This window comes from Pongo pygmaeus, chromosome 1 (genome assembly GCF_028885625.2).
Source record: "Pongo pygmaeus isolate AG05252 chromosome 1, NHGRI_mPonPyg2-v2.0_pri, whole genome shotgun sequence".
Lineage (NCBI taxonomy): Eukaryota > Metazoa > Chordata > Mammalia > Primates > Hominidae > Pongo > Pongo pygmaeus.
Window position 1 is genome coordinate 221,524,882 of NC_072373.2, and position 14,246 is coordinate 221,539,127.

General features: G+C 47.9%; 1 protein-coding gene across 10 annotated transcripts in view; it reads right to left on the bottom strand.

Annotated features, from left to right (window-relative positions):
• Positions 1-14,246, bottom strand: part of PIK3CD (phosphatidylinositol-4,5-bisphosphate 3-kinase catalytic subunit delta) — a 97,673-nt gene that overhangs the window by 23,777 nt on the left and 59,650 nt on the right. For 9 of the 10 annotated variants that reach the window (XM_054440305.2, XM_054440295.2, XM_063668149.1 and 6 more), the window contains exon 2: positions 13,088-13,192. The gene's annotated coding sequence lies outside the window, so the exon portion shown is untranslated. Of the gene's footprint in view, positions 1-11,078; positions 11,236-13,087; positions 13,193-14,246 lie in introns of those variants that run through there. The other variant, XM_054440339.2, reaches the window with a different exon arrangement.

Here is a 14,246-nt window from a genome sequence, read left to right on the forward strand (position 1 = left end):
ACTCCAGCCTGGGCAACAGAGTGAGACCCTGTCTCAAAAACAAAGCAAAGCAAAACAAAAAAACGACTTGGGAGAGAGTCAGGAATCCTGGAGAATCCACTTATGATATGATATGAGCTTTGACCATGCTTGGAAAGTCAGGGGTATCTTTGGCCACTCATTCTGGTGAGGCCCAAGATAAGCACATGAGGCATGAGCTCCCAGGGACTCCAACCCACAGCCTGGGTTCCAGGAAAATACACCCCTCACTCTTCTGCCCCTTAGCACTCTGGAAATGAAGTCTTCAACTACACCTTACTTAAATGGGATGTAGGGAAATACTTTCACAGAAAACCTCATTCCTAAAAGAGAAAGTCTCAGACTAGTCTGCACAGGACATCAAATGCCAGGTCCTGTCACCAGTGGGACAGGAGAAAGTGGAAGTGGCTTCCCTCTCTCTGGGCCAAGAACCTCTCTCTAGCGCAGTGGCCAACCAGCCCTAACTCTTCCCTGAATGAAGCCCAGAACCATAGCTCTCCGGTATGTATGGGACAGAGATGCCAGTGAGTACAGGGACTTCAGAAATGCCCCAAGAATGCAAACCAGTACAACCACTTTGGAAAACTGTTTGGCAATATCTACTGAAGTTGAACATGCCTATGCCCTAGGACCCAGCAATTCCGCTCCAAAGTATACACCCCAGAGAAATGCAAATACATGTATATTTATCCAAAGACACGGGCAAGAGTGTCTATGGCATCACTATTCATGATGCCTCCAAAGTGGAAACTTCCCAAATGCACATCAACAGAATGGGGAATGGCAAAATAATGTGTGACACTTTCTCTGAGCAGAATGTTATATAGCAATGAGAATGAGCAGTCTACAAGTCCACACAACAGTATCAATGACTCTCACACACATAAAGCTGGGCAAAAGCAGCTGCCCACAAAAAAATATGTGCTCATGATTCCAACTGTACAAAGAAACAAACACAGGCAGAATTAATAAATCTATGGTGGCAAAAGAAGAAACAGGGGTTACCCCAGGTTGGGGGAGTGACTAGAAGGGCTCATGGAAGGCTTGTTGGTGCTAGTAACTTTACGTTTTTGGTTTTTTTAATCTGGGAGCTGGGGACTTTTCAAAAACTCAACACACTCAGTCCAAGTGGTTCGGATAAGCTGACTTCACTCCTAGCTCCCTGGATAGCCTGAGACTCAGACACAGCCAATCAGGGGCCTGAGTCTGCCCGGGCCATGGGGATTGGCTTGGAGGTGGGAATGAGACTTAGGCCCAGCCAATCACTGCATGTTATCTCCCTGACTATAGGATTCCAGGACGGCCATATGACTATCAAGTCAGTCTGGTGGGTTTTGACATCTAGACTTCTCTGGGACTTCTTGGGGTAGCAGAAACGACAGACTGTCTACCTAGAGCTGCTAGCAACTGTTTGCTGTCTTTATGGACAGAACTTGAGAAGAGACCAACACAGAGGAAAGTGAGGCTAAAGCAGACAATACAAGCCTGGGTCCTGAGGACGAACTTTGATTCCCTGGATCCAGCCATGCCTGAAGCTAGAGTCTATCCCTGGACTCTTCAGTCTCATCAGCCAATAAACCCCCTCTGCCTTTTTTCTTTTTTAACTTACAGCAGTTTGAGCTGAGTTTTTGGCCGCTTACAGCTAAAAACATCTATTTTCATTACTGCAGCTGCACTTCCATTTTTAGAAGCTTCTAGTGTTTAGAAAGTTCTTTCCCTGACCGGGCACGGTGGCTCATGCCTGTAATCCCAGCACTTTGGGAGGCCGAAGCAGGTGGATCACTTGAGGTCAGGAGTTCGAGACCAGCCTAACCAACATGGTGAAACCCTGTCTCTACTAAAAATACAAAAATTAGCCGGGCGTGGTGGCACATGCCTATAATCCCAGCTACTCGGGAGGCTGAGGCAGGAGAACCGCTTGAACCCAGGAGGCGGAGTTTGCAGTGGGCCGAGATGGCGCCACTGCACTCCAGCCTGGGCAGCAAGAGCAAAACTCTGTCTCAAAAAAAAAAAAAAGGAAAGAAAGTTCTTTCCTTGGAAGTGAACCTGCCTCTAAGAGTCAAACTCCAATCTCTGTGCTGCCATCTAGAGGCACACAGAGGAGTCCACAGGACACTGATGGCGGCCCCATCAGGCCCTAAGGTGTCTCTTCAGCCCAGGCATTCCCAAAACCACTCACTGTTCTCTCTGTGATACAGTTTTCAGACCCTTTTGCCACAGTTTGGTACTCCAAGCTAACAAGATGCTCCAGGGCAGCACCTTGGGAGGCCAAGGCGGGTAGATCACCTGAGGTCAGGCGTTCGAGTCCAGCCTGGCCAACACGGTGAAAGCCCGTCTCTACTAAAAATACAAAAATTAGTCAGGCGTGGTGGTTCTCGCCTGTAGTCCCAGCTACTCGGGAGGCTGAGGCAGCAGACTCGCTTGAACCCAGGTGGCAGAGGTCGCAGTGAGCCAAGATCGCGCCACTGCACTTCAGCCTGGGCAACAGAGTGAGACTCCATCTCAAAAAAAAAAACCCAAAAAACAAAAACAAGATGCTACAGACAGGGCCTGGCAGGTCGAGCTGTAGAAGAATGTTCTGGGCACCGAGCTCCTATTTGCTTAGCCTGAAAGTATTTCATGCTCCCCCACTCTCACCCTAAGGCAGATTTTTGGTGGCCACATCATGAACTCATTGGCTGCCAGCCCTCCAGGGATTTTTCACAGTAAGCCAGGTTCTCCCTGCCTGTACAGGAACATGAATTTCCTGATCTAAATGAAGGAATTCACAATTATCCTTGGTAATTTCATCTTGTGAATATAATTGGCTCTCATATCTTACTGGATTTTTTTTTTTTTTTTTTTTTTGAGATGGAGTCTTGCTCTGTCGCCCAGGCTGGAGTGCAGTGGCACGATCTCTGCTCACTGCAACCCCCGCCTCCCAGGTTCAAGCGATTCTCCTGCCTCAGCCTCCTGAGTAAGTGGGATTACAGGTGCCTGCCACTGTGCCTGGCTAATTTTTTGTATTTTTAGTAGAGACAGGGTTTTGCCATGTTGGCCAGGCTGGTCCTGAACCCCTGATCTGCCTGCCTCGGCCTCCCAAAGTGCTAGGATTACAGGCGTGAGCCACCGCACCCGGCTTTGATTTTATGTTTTGTCTCCATCACTCAGTCCGAGGTAGATTCATTTATCCCACCAGTATCTACGAAGCCTGATTAAGTGCCAGAAATTACACGACGTGTGGGGGATCTCGTGGGAAAGGGACTCAAGTCTTCCAGAACTGGCCACTACAGCTGCAGCAGGGGGTGGTGGGCACAGAGGGGAGGGTGTGGCATGAGCAAGTTGAAGAGTTCAACTGGGCTGGGTCTTGCAGAGCCTTCAGAACAAGGGCTGGCACCTGGGGCTTGCGCTGAGCGGACGGACAGCCCTGGAGGATTTTAGGTGAGGGAGCGAGGGATGCGATTTTCATCCACAACTATGCTGCTGACTGCGGTGTGGAAGGACCGCGGTGTGGAAGGACCGCGGAGTGGAAGGACCGCGGTGTGGAAGGACCGCGGAGTGGAAGGACCGCGGAGTGGAAGGACTGCGGTGTGGAAGGACTGCGGTGTGGAAGGACTACGGTGTGGAAGGACTGCGGAGAAGCAGGGAGGAAGGGGAGTAGGTGCAGGGGAAGGAGGCCGGTGCCACTAATGACAGTGGCTTGACCCAGAAGGAGACAGCACTGGAGAGCAACGGAATCCAGACATACTTAAATCAGAGGGACCCCTGGGGGACGGTGCAGGAGGAAGTGAAGACGACAGCCAGGTTTGGGCTTGGGAGATGGGAGTGGTGGTGGGAATTTACTGAGAGAGGAAAGGAAGAGATTTCTGGTGGGATAAGACAGCCGGAGCCCCGTTTGAGACCAAAGAATCTCAGCTGCTTAATGAATATCCATGTAAAGACTGCCAGGGGCAAACTCCCCAGGTCGGAGGGCGGGGGACAGATCTGTGGAGTCAGCAGGCTACAGACAGATGTGGAGCTGGGGGAGCAGGTGAGACGGCCTAGACACAGAGCGGGGAGCTGGGGTCGCATCACCCAGTGATGGACGGTGACCAATCCCTCCTCACTGACTCATCCAGAATCCTGAGGCATGAGTTGTGTCCACATCTAAGTCACTCATAAAATATCCAAGGAAACAGGATAAGAACACAATTCCTTTCACCTTCCCACCTCCTGGCCAGCATGATCCACAGAAACAGCTGCGCAAAGCGGAGCCCTCCCGCACATGGAGTTCTGGCCAGGACACCAGGCCACCCTTAGAAGTCTGCCCTGAAATGTTCTCCTTGGTGCTCTTTCTGGAGCCCAAGGTGGAAGAACGGCATCCCAGCTGTGAAGGTCTGAGGGATCTGACCCCAGCTATTGGGAGGCTGAGCCACGAGAATCACCTGAACCTGGGAGGGGGAGGCTGCAATGAGCCGAGATCACGCCACTGCACTCCAGCCTGGGAAAGAGTGAGACTCTGTCTCAAAAATAAATAAATAAATATTTAAAAATTAAAAACAAAGTTAAAAAAACAAATAGATAAACAAGATGCTTCAGGTAGTAAAAGCACTGGAATATAATAAAAAGGGGCTTGCAGGGAGCGTTTCCTTTGGATGGTAGGTCAGGGAAGGGTCCTCGGGTGAGATCATTCTGAAGTTGAGGCTCAAGTGAGAGAAGGATCCAGCAAAAACCCACAAAACAGGGTTCCAGGCAGTGGGGACAGAAAGTGCAAAGGCCTGGGCCGGGGGCGGTGGCTCACGCCTGTAATCCCAGCACTTTGGGAGGCCGAGGCGGGCAAATCACTTGAGGCCAGGAGTCCAAGACCAGCCTGGCCCACACGGTGAAACCCTGTCTCTATTTAAAAAATACAAAAAATTAGTCAGGCGTGGTGGCTCACACCTGTAATCCCAAGTAGGCTGAGGCAGGAGAATCCTTGAGCCTGGGAGGCAGAGGTTGCAGTGAGCCAAGATTGCACCATTGCACTCCTGCCTGGACAAGAGTGAAACTCCGTCTCAAAAAAAAAAAAAAAAAGAAAGTACAAAGGCCCTGAGGCAGGAGGCAGGTGCCTGAAGTCAAGGGTGTGACTGGGAGAGACAGTGAGTCTGACCCTGCAGGGCCCCGTAGCCATGGTGAGGAGTCCAGTATCATTACAAGGAGAAATCACTGGAGGGTTTTAAGCAGAGGACTGAGGCGGCCTGATTTGATGCTTTATAAAGATGGCTTTGGCTGCTGTGGGAAAATGGAAGGGAGCGAGGCCAGAATGGAAGCAGGAGAGCAATGATGAGATGTGTGCAGGACATGTACAGCAAGAGCTGGCAGGGCTGGATTGATGAGGGGAAGTGTTGGGCTCACATGCCCCGAACTGCCCGAACTCATCCCAGCAGCCTACTCTTTTTTTGGCACGGTTCGCAGAGAGGGTCTCATTCTATCGCCCTGGCTGGAGTACAGTGTCATCATCATAGCTCACTGTAGCCTTGACCTTGTAAGCTCAAGAGATCCTCCTGCCTCAGCCTCCCAAGTAGCTGGGAATATGACACAAATCAACGCACTGTGCATCACTGTGCAGAGCTTTGTTTATTTATTTATTTATTTTGTAGGGATGGGGCCTCCCTATGTTGCCCAGGCTGGTCTCAAACTCCTGGGCTCAAGTAATCCTCCTGCGTCGGCCTCTGAAAGTGTTGGGATCACAAGCATGAGCCACCATACTTGGCCTCCACAACAAGGATTTCTGACCTCTACTGCTGCCATCAGAAAAAATAAGCCAACTACCCTGAAAAAAAACGCTATCCCCACCATCTCATCATCATCCTAGCTCACAGCCCAACAAGGAGGCCACAGACCTGCACCCAGGTGGAGGCCTCAGATACTACACATCAAAATCAAGAGAAAGAAACATCCACGGTCTCAGACCTGGTAACTTTGGGAATTTGGGAATTATCCTAAAGAAGCAATTCAAAAGTCAAAAAAGCTATATACACAAAGATATTCAATGTGGTATTGTTTGTGAAAGTGATAAAGAAATGGCTAAATAAATGATGCATTAACTCAATGAAACTGAATGCAGTCATCAAAATGACACCTGGGCACACTACACAACACTGCAAATATTCCACACATTAAGTGCACAGACATTTATCATTGTGACATATGCTTGTTGATAAAGCATTTTAGAAAGCATAGAAAGGCCAGCCATGGTGGCTCACGCCTGTAATCCCAACACTTTGGGAGGCTGAGGCAGGTGGATCACCTGAGGTTGGGAGTTCGAGACCAGCCTGACCAACATGGTGAAATCCCGTCTCTACTAAAAACACAAAATTAGTTGGGCGTGGTGGTGCATGCCTATAATCCCAGCTACTTGAGAAGGTGAGGCAGGAGAATCGCTTGAACCTGGGAGGTGGAGGTTACAGTGAGCTGAGATCGTGCCATTGTACACCAGCCTGGGCAACAAGAGCGAAACTCCATCTCAAAAAAAAAAAAAAAAAAAAAAAAGCATAGAAAAAATGAAATGTTATGAATGAATATGGATGTCTTAATAACTTTATTATTTTAATTTCTAGGGAAGTTATACAAGTACATGGTTTTATTTCTTTTTTCTTCTTCTTCTTTTTTGAGACAATGTCTGGCTCTATTTCCCAGGCTAGAGTGCAGTGGTGCAATCTCGGCTCACTGCAACCTCCGCGTCCCAGGCTCAAGCCATCCTCTCATCACAGCTCCCCAAACAGCTGGGACTACAGGTGCATGCCACCACACCCAGATACTCCTTTGCATTTTTAATAGAGACAGAGTTTTGCCATGTTGCTCAGGCTGATCTCGAACTCCTGACCTCAAGTGCTCCACCCGCCTCAGTCTCCCAAAGTGCTAAGATTACAGGCGTGGGCCACCACGCTCACCACTTTTTTTTGTTTTAGAGACAGGGTCTCACTTTGTTGTCCATGCTACAGTGCAGTGGCATGATCATGACTCACTGCAGCCTTGAACTCCTGAGCTCAAGTGATCCTCTCACCTCAGCCTCCCCAGTAGCTGGGACTACGGGTGCACACCACATACCCAGCTAATCAAAAAAAACTTTTTTTTTTAAAATAATAACAAAATACAATTTTGTTGTCTTGAGATGGGTTCTCACTATGTTGCCCAGGCTGGTCTCAAACTCCTGGGCTCAAGCAACCTTTCCATGTTGGCCTCCCAAAGTCCTGGGATCACAGGCGTGAGCCACCATGCCTGGCCACAAGTACATGATTTTTAAAGTTAATTAAAACTAAAACTCTTACAGTACAAAGTAGCAGTCCTCTGACCTCCACTTCCACATATATACCACACCCAATAACTTTCAGTTGCTTCTTTTAAGTATTTATCTCTATATTTCCATTTTTTATTTAAAATTTTTGTGTTTTTATACCTCAGGCAAAATTTTAAAAAATTTTTTTATGAAAATAGAGACAGGGTCTTGCTATGTTGCCCAGTCTGGTCTTGAACTCCTGGGCTCAAGTGATCCCCCCACATCAGCCTCCCAAAGTGCTAGGATTACAGGGATGAGCCACTGTGCTCAGCCTACAATTTCTTTTTTTTTTTTTTTGAGACAGGATCTCACTCTGTCCCCTAGGCTGGAATGCAGTGTCACAATCACAGCTCACTGCAACCTCCGCCTCCTGAGTAACTGGGATTACAGGCATGCGCCACCACACTTGGCTAATTTTTAAATTTTTTATAGAGACAAGGTCTCAGTACATTGCCCAGGCTGGTCGCAAATTCCTGGGCTCAGGTGATCCTCCTGCCTTGGCTTCCCAAAGTGCTGTGATTACAAGGCATGAGCCACCATGCCTGACCTTGATATTTCTAAATAACAGTTTTATGGTAATATTTCTTGGTTTTCAACTTTTAACTTATTTTTTTCTTTTCTTTTCTTTTTTTTTTTTTTTGAGACAGGGTCTCACCCAGGCTGAGTACAGTGGTGAAATCCTCAACCTCCCCAGCTCAGGCAATCCTCCTGCCTCAGCCTCCCGAGTAGCTGTGACTATAGGCACATGCCACCACGCCAGCTAACTTTTTATTTCTTGTAGAGATGGGGTCTCACTATGTTGCCCAGACTGGTTTCAAACTCCTTGGCTCAAGCAATTCTCCTGCTTCAGCCTCCCAAAGTGCTAGGATTACAGATGTGGGCCACCATACCTAGCCAATTTTATTCTTTTAAATTTTTAAAATTTTATTATTTCTCGTAGAGATGGGGTCTCACTATGTTGCCCAGGCTGTTCCTGAACTCCTGGGCTCAAGTGATCCTCCTGCCTTGGGCTCCAAAGTGTTGGGACTACAGGCGTGAGCCACCCCACTGTCCAATTTTAACTTCTTACCTTAGAAAATGAGTTTGTGGGCCAGGTGCCGTGGCTTACACCTGTAATCCTAGCACTTTGGGAGGCCACGGTGGGTGGATTGCTTGAGCCCAGAAATTTGAGACCAGCCTGGGCAACATGGCAAAACCCTATCTCTACAAAAAGGATAAAAATTAGCGGGGCATGGTGGCGTACACCTGTAGTCCCAGCTACTCGGGGGGCTGAGGCAGGAGGATTGCTTGAGCCTAGGAGGTCGAGGCTGCAGTGAGCCATGATCACACCGCTGCACTCCAATCTGGGTAACAGAGAAACACCTTATCTCAAAAAAAAAAAAAAAAAGTCTTTAATGTACTTTTTATTTGAATGACAATTACAGAATTAATTTCCCTCAGAATTAATTAATTCTCAGAAATTTAAAAGCACTGACCTTTTTCTTGTAGTTTCTTTCTTTCTTCTTTTTTTTTTTTTTTTTGAGACTGAGTCTCGCTCTGTCACCCAGGCTGGAGAGTGCACTGGCACAATCGCAGCTCACTGCAGCCTCCGCCTCCTGGGTTCAAGTGATTCTGCTGCCTCAGCCTCCCAAGTAGCTGGGATTACAGGCGCATGCCACCACGCCCAGCTAGTTTTTGTATTTTTAGTAGAGATGGGGTTTCACCATGTTGGCCAGGCTGGTCTTGAACTCCTGACCTAGAGATCTGCCTGCCTCGGCTTCCCAAAGTGCCAGGATTACAGGTGTGAGCCATCGCGCCTGGCCTGTCTTGTAGTTTCTACTGTTGCTTTTGAAAAGTCCAAAGCCATCTCATTCTCTGATCTGTATGTGGCCTTTTTTTCTCTGATGACATTTAGTAACTTCTCTCTATCTCTGGAGTTTGAAAGTTCATGATGATATCCTATAGTGTGGGCCTTTTATTATTCATGGTATTGGGTACTACTTCGAGACTGTTTAAAAGTGGAAATGCCTTCAGTTCTACAATTGTTTCCTACGTACTTTTCCTTCCTCCGTTTCTCTTGCCTTTTTTTCTTGAGCTCCTATGTGGTGCATGCTGGGTCTCCTGGACTGAAGTCAAATTTTTCTATATTTTCTTTCCTATTTTCCATCTCTTAAGTCTTTGTGTTCTCTTTTCTGGAAATTTGTTTTTCACTCTTCCAACTCTTTTGTTGAAATTTTTACTTCTGCTATTTTTACTTCTGCTATCTTAACACCTAACAACTTATTATTTTACGAATGTGCCTTTTTTTCCCATACAACCATGTTTGTGACTTCTCAAAAAAATTTTTTTTTTCTGTTCGTTTGGGTCTCTGTCTTTCACACTAGAAGTCTCTCTCTGTCTCTCTCTCTCTTTTTTTTTTTGAGACAGGATCTCACTCTGTCACCCAGGCTGGAGTACAGAGGTATGATCATGGCTCACTGCAGCCTCAACCTCTCAGGCTCAAGCAATCCTCCCACCTCAGCCTCCCAAGTAGCTGGGACCACAAGCACGTGCCACCATACCTGGCTAGTTTTTTATTTTATGTACAGAGAGGATTTCCCTACGTTGCCCAGGATGGTCTCAAACTCCTGAGCTTAAGCGATCCTCCTGCCTCAGCCTCCCAAAGTGCTGGGATTACAGGCATGAGCCACCATGTCTAGCCTGTAAATCTCATTCTATGTCAGCCCTTGGCTGACCATTCAAATCTAAGGGAAAGACACTAACCCTGCTTGTGCACAGGTAGGGCTAGTTGCTCAGCAGGGTTCAGTGTGAAGTGACAAAGCAATAAGCTGGCTTTTCTTTATTTTTTGAGATGGAGTCTCACTTTGTCGCCCACGCTGGAGTGCAGTGGCGTGATCTTGGCTCACTGCAAGCTCCACCTCCCAGGTTCAAGTGATTCTCCTGCCTCAGCCTCCTAAGTAGCTGGGATTATAGGCATGCGCCACCACACCCAGATAATTTCTGTATTTTTAGTAGAGATAGGGTTTCGCCATGTTGGCCAGGCTGGTCTCAAACTCCGGCCTCAAGTGATCCTCCCGCCTCGGCCTCCCAAAGCACTGGGATTACAGGTGTGAGCCACCGTGCCTAGCAACAAGGTGGCTTTTCAACAAGGTCCCCTTCAATGTCAATATGTGACAGTTATTTTTCTCGTGAGATCAGTTTGCTCAGACAGAAGTTCTCCAAGTGCCTGCCCAGAGGCTGTATGGAAGCTGCGGTGTTCAGGGAGCCACCCAGGATATGGTCTCACTGCTTGGCACACAAACTCACTTCTCCCTTTCGTTCTCCATGCAGAGCCTCTCCTGCCCTGGGCTGGGCCAACCTCTCTGAAAACACTGCCTGCTGGAAACCTGCCACCTGCTGGGGTGGGGAAGGGAACCATCTGGCTATGTGGCCTGGAGGGGTGGTCTGTCACCCTACCATGCTCTTTCAAGTAATCTTCCTGCTTCCTGCCCATCTTGCACACACCACCTTTCGAAGCACTCCATCCCCAGAGCCCCCATTCCTTTGCCTTTTCCACCTGCTTCCCCCATAGCCCAAGACATTCGACATTCTCCACTCAGCTTCCCTCTTGCCTATCGGTTTCCTGTCCTGCAAAGGTTTTGTTCATACCACCCTCCTCAATCATTTACTTTTCTAGTTTTTTTTTAAAGAATTTACATTTTTTCTTATTCCTTTACTTTCATTTTAGTGGGATTTTGAAACAGAGCAAAGAAATACATATATGTTCGATTGTTATGTTTATGTCAAAGTCTATAATAATACTTACTAATAAATAAAAATCAAGTTTTAAAAGGTGCAGACACAGGTCAGGGCGCGGAGGCTGACTCCTGTAATCCCAGCTCTTTGGGAGGCTGAGGCAGGTGGATCCCTTGAGGTCAGGAGTTCGAGACCAGCCTGGCCAACATGGCAAAACCATGTCTCTACTAAAAAAAAAAAAAAAACCACAAAAATTAGCTGGGCATGATGGCGCACACCTGCAGTCCCAGCTACTTGGGAGGCTGAGGCAGAAGAATTGCTTGAACCCAGGAGGCGGAGGTGGCAGTGAGCCGAGATTGCATCACTGCACTCCAGCCTGGGCGACAGAGCAAGACTCCATCTCAAAAAAATTAAGTAAATAAATAAATAATAAATAAAAGATACAGACAGAATTCTCTCTGAGGGGTTTGGGGGAGGATACTCCAATGATGAAACAGTGGTTTTCTCTGGTGCAGGGTAGGGTGGCGGTAAGATGATAGACGAGTATGCTTGTATGTTTTTGGTATTTTCCAAACTTGACATTAATTTCCTATTTTTATAAATAAAGAAGCATGAGGATTAAAAATATTATTAAAAGGCATTTTCTGAGACAAAGATCAAGTCAGTGTAAATAGATGCGTGGAAGAAATTCTAATCCTCCAACAGGGGTCTACATGATCTATGGCTTTTGCTTATGTGGAGGGGAGCACTGGGGTTCCAAAGAAGCACCCCAGGCCTTCAGAGGTAGGTGGGAGTGGGACAGGGTGCTGAGCAGAAGGAGTTCTGGGCTAGTTTCTCTTACAGTGGCTCTCTGTTTTGATCTGGTTTATAAATTAAAATTCTGCTTTATATTTTGAGTTATTTTATTTATTTATTTTTTTGAGATGGAGTCTCACTCTGTCACCCAGGCTGAAGTGCAGTGGTGCGATCTCAGCTCACTGCAACCTCTGCCTCCTGGGTTCAAGTGATTCTCCTGCCTCAGCCTCCCGAGTAGCTGGTATTACAGGTGCCCACCACCGCACCCAGCTAATTTTTTGTATTTTTAGTAGAGACAGGGTTTCACCGTGTTGGTTGGCCAGGCTGGTCTCCAACTCCTGACCTCGTGATTTGCCCAGCTTGGCCTCCCAAAGTGCTGGGATTACAGGCGTGAGCCACGGCACCCGGCCTATATTTTGATTTTTAAAAAGAGATCTGCAATCATCAAACAAGTTTGGAAAGTACCAGTGAAGATCTAGAGAAAATGAGGCTGAGGTTGGGGAAAAAGCCTTTAAGGACGCCACCTCACTCTAACCCCCTGCCCCTTTCCATCCTGAAATGACAGCAGCGCTCCAGTGGAATTCTGGGTACACATAGAATACGTGATGCACCCAGAGAGCTTGCAAGGGGACCAGCAGTTCTCGCAGTCATGGAGCTCCCAAGCCAGACCCAGCTATTCCAGGCCCCCAGATGGGTGTGCGTAGCCAACGTCCAGCCAGTGTTGGTCTCTGGCCTCAGTGTCCTCATTTGCACCATGAAAGGACTGCACTCATCTTCTAAGCTAATGTCCTAGAAACTCCAAAGAGCATCCCCTTACTGAGACAGTGACTGCCAGCTCTCTGAAGACACAGAACGGCCCCACCTAGGGACTCCTTGAGAAGCAATACTGAATTATAAAAGTTCAATCCATTTCCTCCAGAAAACTTTTAACATTTCTCTCCCCATTCAGGCCAGTCCAACGCTACCGTGGCCAGTGTGAGTCAAATACCAAATGCTGCAGCTTAGTAATGGGCTCCAGGACTCCTCAAAGCAAAGCCATTCCTTCTTTTCCCAGGCAGCAGCATCTCTCTCCTGGGAATGGCTGCGGTCTAGTTCACTTCCCCATTCATTCGCTCCTAGCACCAATTTGGGTCACTCTCTTCCTCTGGGCGTGCTAGTCCTACAGAGAAGTCTTCCTTTGGCTGGAGAGTCGGGGAGGATGGGTTTGTTCACATTCTTAACCTATCTACAAAATAACATCTCCTTTCCCTTCCCCCACACACTTGGCCCGTTCCCCCAACCTACCTCTCTGGAATAGTCCAAGAAAGACCAGGAAAGCCCCCTCCGCCTGGCAGATTAAAGATGCTTTAGAATCAATGAGTGTCATCCCGCCCTGGCCTGACTCCTTATCTGTTGGGGAAAAGAAAGAAAGAAAGAAAGAAAACTATTTTAACAAGAGAGAATTTCAGAAACCTGTGCATTCTCTTACAGGACGTTAGCTCAAAATCAACTGCTTCATCTAGGTCTCTCCTTTTTGCAAACCAATCACATTCCACTTGATCGGCCTTTCTTGCCATCTGCGTCAATGCCACCCCCAGCTCCCTTTGGTGGTACTGAAACCAACCACAGGAGCATTTCCAGTGCCTGGAGCAGGAATGTGCACTCAGATGACTCAGATCGTTTTTAGAGCTGTTTGTTGGTTTTGTTTGGTTTTTTGAAAGCAAAGTAATTGATCTGAGCCAAGCCTGGGTTCGAGTTCCATTCGATGGATGCAAAAAGCAGGTTGGTGAACTTGAAATCTTTATTCCCCATGTGGATCTGTTTTCAAGGCCCAGGTCTAAAGGAAAATCCATGCCCTATTGGGCTGGAGATAAAAAGGAAGAGTGTGAGGGGAGGGGCCGCCCACTCCTTGCATCTGTGGTGCTTCTTCCCCCACCTCAGCCACTCCAGGAAATAACAGAACCCCAAAGAGGGAAAAAAGACACTAGAGCTCCAGCCCAGTTCTAAAGACCCAACCCCTTCTCCCAACCCCAGGCCCTGGGCATAGCTACCTCCACAGCTGGGAGACTTCAGCCCAGAGCCCACTAGGTGGGCTTAGATTTAGCACAAAACCAAAACCACCGGCTTCTCCATGAGTCAAATAGCGGAGCCCTAGGAACCCGCTGGAAAAGGCATGTGTTGCCGGAACACATTTCCCAAGGACCAAGCTGGAGTCCTCCCTGCGGCCTCCATCCCTGCAAAGATGCTCCAGGGACCCTGCTGCGGGAGCCCAGGCATGCGGGCTCGGATGCTCCCTTCCCTCGAAATCCAGGGGACAGTGGCAAGCACTTCGCAAGGCACTGCCACCAGAGAAACAGGAGGTCAGCACCAAAGGCTAAGGAAGAAATCCCTTCCATTGCTGACCAATTAAGTGACTGGCCAATACCCGTTACCACGACAAATTATAGTAGCTCTGGCACAGGGA